This window comes from Engraulis encrasicolus, chromosome 2, assembly GCF_034702125.1.
Source record: "Engraulis encrasicolus isolate BLACKSEA-1 chromosome 2, IST_EnEncr_1.0, whole genome shotgun sequence".
In the NCBI taxonomy this organism is placed as follows: domain Eukaryota; kingdom Metazoa; phylum Chordata; class Actinopteri; order Clupeiformes; family Engraulidae; genus Engraulis; species Engraulis encrasicolus.
In genome coordinates this window covers 37,693,337-37,699,336 of record NC_085858.1, presented here as the reverse complement: position 1 = coordinate 37,699,336, position 6,000 = coordinate 37,693,337, and the positions used below count along the sequence as shown (strand labels likewise).

At 43.2% G+C, this 6,000-nt stretch overlaps 1 long non-coding RNA gene across 1 annotated transcript in view; it reads right to left on the bottom strand.

Moving 5' to 3' along the window:
* Positions 1–1,551: 1,551 nt before the first annotated feature.
* The window catches only part of LOC134438488 (uncharacterized), a 27,159-nt gene continuing 22,710 nt past the window's right edge, over positions 1,552–6,000 (bottom strand). The window contains exon 3 of the long non-coding RNA XR_010032593.1: positions 1,552–1,880. This is a non-coding gene — a long non-coding RNA (uncharacterized LOC134438488). The remainder of the gene's footprint in view (positions 1,881–6,000) is intronic.

Genomic DNA, 6,000 nt, shown 5'->3' with positions numbered 1-6,000 from the left:
GTTTATATATGTGCCATTGCATAGATCCCCTCGTGCTGTCCTGAATGTCGCGCAAAATGCGGCACAATGTAAAGCGCGAAACACAGAATCATTATGTTACACTATAGGCCTAGGTTTATCCTGATTAAAAGTACATATTCTGAACATTTCAAGAATAGAAAAGTTGTCAAATATGAACAATTTCTGAATGTCACAGTAATTACAGTACTTTCAAAGACATTTCAATTTATTGTGTTGATTGCGGAATAATATCTGACGGTTTTTGGAGTTCTCCTTAAGATAGAGTGTGCAGGCCTAGCCCTACACATAGATTGGCCACTGGCAAAAATGCGTGTATATGATCTTCCCTTTAACACTTTACTAGGCCAAACACATTTTGTTTGGAATATGTAACCCATGCGTAAAGTCTCCAAATCTTCACCTGGCGTCATAAACTCCTAAGAATGTGTGGCCTCCTTAGGCCCTCGCCATCCCTGCTACTTCGCCTTTGTCCCCCTACACCTGGTGTCAGCTTTGGCTGGTCAGGGGATGCCAGTCAGTGGACTGCGTGACGAGAGGTGATGATAAACCACCCACACGATGATAGAACCATTGGCGTTTACTGGCGCCCGGAATTGGGATTCGGCATTGCCGAATGTGATGGAGGTCAATTGGGGATCAATGTTCGGCTCGCCCCCGGCTCACCGGAGGGCACCGAGGCAAGTAAGGGCGCGCGGCCTCCACACATCTGGAGCACATTCAGCCAGTGCCAGCGGGCTCTCGCTGCGGTCGCTAAACAACATTTGTCCGCCTTTACTGCACCACGATACACACAACTCCCCCAGATGTTCGTTGGATTTCAATCACTGGCTAGGCTTTGGTTTAAAATGTTTCGCTCGGGTATGCCTGCTGAACTTTAATTTGACTAAATCCAAGACACGAATCTGTGAGAACAATGCTTGATTGTTCTGGAGTCTATAAGTAGGCTACAGGCCTTGCTTGCGTCCACACCCCTCTGATATAGGCTGTGGAGTCGACTGTCCATCCAAGAGTAGCTTGGCGGATCAATCCGTTATTAGTATCGTTAAGCACCTTAATATTGGGGATCAGTGCGTAAATGAATAAGATAGCCGTACAAATAAGAACCCGCATATCATGGAGTCTCCATTGCTTCCAAAAACAGCTCGCCTTTATAAGGTCAACATAATTGTAGTGCCCTGTAAAATTTCACACATGAGTTGTGTGTTGCATGCCAATACATTTGGTTATTTTACTGCGGCAGTCTTAAAGTTATGTTGATCTCAGTTCGAGAGCGAGAGAGCCGTGCGCATTCCTTCTCGTGCGTTATGATGTCCTGCCATGGCGCGCGGGTGGGCCGGAGCTCATTAGCGCGCGGGAACCTTCCCAAACGCTGTTTCTGTTTGTCAACACTTACACTATCCCGCTGTTTCCCATTTCCCACACGACCCAACGTTGGTAAATCATTAAAGAAATATTGTCTGAAGTAAAATAAAACTCAGCCGTAACTCCAGTTGGTATTCTTTATTGTCAACGACCAAACACGGACAACAATTAGCTTACAGCTTGCAGGTGAGCCGAACGATTTAATTAACTCAGATGTACACTTAACTTCTCAAGTACCACGTATCAAAGGCATTTCTGATTACCTTTGTGTTTTTATTTTGGTGTTGGGTGGCAGAGCTATATTTTATTACCGTCCATTTACATGCCGTGATGGCGCAAAAATGTTTGCCATCGCCCGACTTTTTTGTTTTATCCTTCAAATTCATGAGGTCAGCATGGACTACAACTGGTCTGGTTGCATCTCCAAAATGCTCTTGCATTTCCTCAAATGGTTGTGCCGACTGCCGAGTAGCCTTCACCGAGGAGTCACAAAAGGCCTAATATGGTACAAGAACAAATCTCGGTTGTGTAAACATATCAGCCCAAGCACTTGAGTCAATTTTTCACTAGCAGACCCATCTCTATGTAAACTGATGGAACAACTGAGAAAATGGGAATACATTATGGTCTATTCTGAAAAACAGGCATGGACAATAGGCTAGGCAATAGGCTGGAAATATGGCGCCTCATTGCCGTCATTTTTCATGACTGATGAAACAATGTTTAGGAATTTTGAGTTCAAATTCAAGTTTTTTTTTCTTCATTGAACCATATAGTCCTGTAAAAATGATTGTATATCAACTGTTATTTTATAGCAACGTGTTGATTTGTTTGAAATAGCAAATTAAACGCCTCTAAAACAAAGAGTCGTCTGTTCTAAGTATAACTATACATATAGATATTGCAAATATACAACACGTGCAATTTTTGTTATGCGTTTCATACATGATACAATCTACATGACATGCTACATTTCGTTCGGACGATCCAGAAAAAAAGAAACATCTGAATTACTTTCCCAAACATTTCCACAGACCAACTAGTGATTTAATGAACATTTTCTGAAAGACAATAGACACACTGATGAATATGTAGGCAATACTGGGTCAGAATATAAATACATCATGATAAGCCACCATTTCTGTTCCATAGCCTCAATTCTTGAGTCATTCCAATTCATTTGTGCTGCGACAGTGTCTTTTTGCAACACATTCACGACATCTGATACGGTCAGGTGACTAAATCCGTATGCTCGCTATTAAACCCCTCGAAATTCAACAGTAACTTACATTTAGCATGCTAGTAAATAATAATAATAATAATAATAATAATAATAATAATACGTGCTATGCATGTGTATATTGACTACATATTAAGCATATGGCCTGCATATTAAGCATATTCCAGAAAACACGTCGACATTAAATCTCCATGGATAAATACTTTTGTTTGAATGTGCGATTAGTCTGAATAAAGCCATAGAGCCAGCAAGAAAAATCTTCCTTGCAATATCTTGCAAAAAAAAACCTTTTTTGGTCGTGTTTTATTCCTGGGTAGTTTTTCATTATTCTTGAGTGTGCCTGTCTGATTCAAACAGATGCTGTAGCTAGGCTACAAGACAACTGTTAAAAGGAAGGGACGTTGTACAAAACCCCTTTTTCATTCAGCTCTGGCAGAAACGCGCCATGTGAGTTGGAATACAATGACATGTACGTGAAACCCCTACTTTTACAATTTGAGGGAGGAGACATCAGTGCACTGGACATCCAACAGTTTTCATGCTATTTTCTCTTTCCTCCAGTCAATTACTACAGGGCTCTGTTTGTCTTGACCATTGCTGCTCATGCATTGGCAACAGCAATGGGGTCGTGTGTGTGTGTGTGTGTGTGTGTGTGTGTGTGTGTGTGTGTGTGTGTGTGTGTGTGTGTGTGTGTGTGTGTGTGTGTGTGTGTGTGTGTGTGTGTGTGTGTGTGTGTGTGTGAAGTCGTTTCCCAGTGTATTCTCTTCCTGTATAGAGAATCTCCTCTTTACGCCACAGGTCCTATTGACCACCTCCGTCCGTCCAGACAAGGCCCAGACTACTTACTGTTTACAAGATGTCTCAAGTTCAACAGCAAAGTCCTCCGGGTAACAAAGGACTGTCCGAAACGCAGACGTGGGGGATGGAATGGCCAGAGTGGGGGATGGGTATAGGGGCCGAGGGGGTTGAGGAGGACGACGGGGTGGCTGGACATGAACTTGAAAGACGTGGAGGGCCGACACCAACATTCCTCGGCCCAGGCTGACCAGCTAGATAGCTGTCCAAACGAGAGTAGATCCTCGAATGGCCGCGTCTCCAGTAGTCGCATATTTGGCACTGGAAAAGAATGGCCACGTTTCTTAATGGCGCACACGGACGAGGCTCCTGTGCAGGCGCAAATCTCTCTCTCCAAAGTGCGAGGTTTTGGCAATTAGTATTAAAATTTGGAATGGCATCCTAGGAGCACTGAATAAAAAAGCAAATATGTACGGAGAGGCTTTGCAGTTCACAGATAGGAGCGTATCGCCAGTTAAACAGGCAACACAGCTGTGTCATTGCGCACGGTTAAAGCGCCCCTGGAAAGGTCCTATCTATCGGAACAGTCCAGTTGTTTATTTTCGGATATGGTGTCGTCTTCTAGGGTCTAGAAAATATACACCACAGCCTCTTGCAACACCCTCTAAAAACAATTTTGTTGGTTGCCAATTTTGTTGGGTTGAGTTCCATTTCAGCAGAAGATTGGCACAGTTTGAGTATAGGCCTAGATTGTCAGAATGTTCTGGGAAAGGCGTTGTGAGCATTACCAAATATGTCTAGGCTACATAACCTAAATCACTCCAAATACCCAAGCTACACGCACCACTCCAATAAGTACAAAAAGCGTGTTTTGGCACAGGCGAAGACATCGATCCTATTTCATTATCGAGACATGCAGATATTCTGCTGGTCTCTATGCCGTCATATGACCCCTGTTTAATTTTAGAACGTGTGATCAAATACTTGGCGCGGGGTTTCCTTAGTGGACGCCTAGGCAAAAAGATTGTTTACGCTAGCAGATGTGCTTGAATGAAACACGCGTATAACCATTTTATTCAATCTCATCTTACACATTGTGGAAGGTGCATCTTTAACAGGTTCCGTTAAAAGCATAGAACCATGAAAGAAAGATAACTGTAACTGTCTGTCTTTCTCGCTACTGTATTTGCCTGTCAATCACCTTGCCTACAGAAAATGTAAAACACAAAATGTCTTTGTCCTCACATCCCTGGGCTATACTTAATTTTAAAAAGATGTGCGCAGCTTCAAAATCCATACCATGTTTCCCTAATGACACGATTTAAAACAGTTATTCCGCTATAATGTCAACGTGGAGCTGGTAAAACTGTTTTTGCTTTTTTGGGGCTTAAGACGACATGGCAGCTTTATTGTGCGGCCGAAGGTAGCCGACCTTCATGGTGGGATGGAATCCTATATTGTGCCTTTTCTATGGAGGCCGAAAGACCGCCATTAAATCAGAGTGTAAACACGCAGCAGACGCGCCGTTTGTTAGAATGCTTTTGTCAAGTTCAATGTTAACTACAAGTGGAAGGAAGACAAGTCGACCTTTATGGCCCTATCTTGTCTGGTAGGTGCAAGTCTCGTCTGCACTCACGTTTTGTTTTGGGTTTTTTTCTCCCTGCGACGAGCTTTGCCTGGATCCAAGCACCGACCAGACCCAAGACTAAAGAATGGGCTGAAGCAACTGCAAGTCCTTATGAGTCATATTCACTCCCTCCATCCAAAAGTCAATAAACAATTGCTGGCAGTGTATGTATTACTTACTGGGTTATTACTCAGCTGATGCAGACATATTTAGCCTAATGCAGTGTTTCGTCTGGCCTATATTACGCAGACGCAGACACCTATATTACGCAGACACCTGTTTACCGCCTTCATACCAGCACATAGGCCTACTTGTAGAAGGGCCTCTAATCCTTAATTGCCCTGACGTCAACATGATACTGCTGATGGGGATTCCTATCATTACAGCAACAGGGGATGCAAAATCCAAAAGACAAAATGCCAAACTTAACGCAGGGTAATGTAGTTCTATCAATCCTCTCAAACAACTATTTGAATATGCGCGTCTATTGTCTTGTTTACCATTCCAATCTGGCTTGGTTACATTCTGTTGTGTTGTTGTGGTCATCTTGCAGCCTGGGAACCCGACGATGGGATAGGCATGTGTGAACCCTGGAGCTCACGCCGTCACCATCACGGTAACCACATACAACTATGATTGAACCCAAAATGGATTTAAGCTTAAACACTCACAGGTTATTGCTTTAGCTTGCGCCAGGTAGCCTATGTTATGATTCCATTACCTGAGCGGGGAGTTATCAACACTGTGTGTGTGTGTGTGTGTGTGTGTGTGTGTGTGTGTGTGTGTGTGTGTGTGTGTGTGTGTGTGTGTGGTGCGTATGTTATTAACTAGCCTACTGATGTAACGTGTTTACAGGAAGACAACCTGTCATTGTTGCTCCTACAAATAGGCCTATATAGCTTCTGAAATGTGTTAGTTGCCGATAGAGCTTCAAATGTAGCCAAAACTCTAGTTG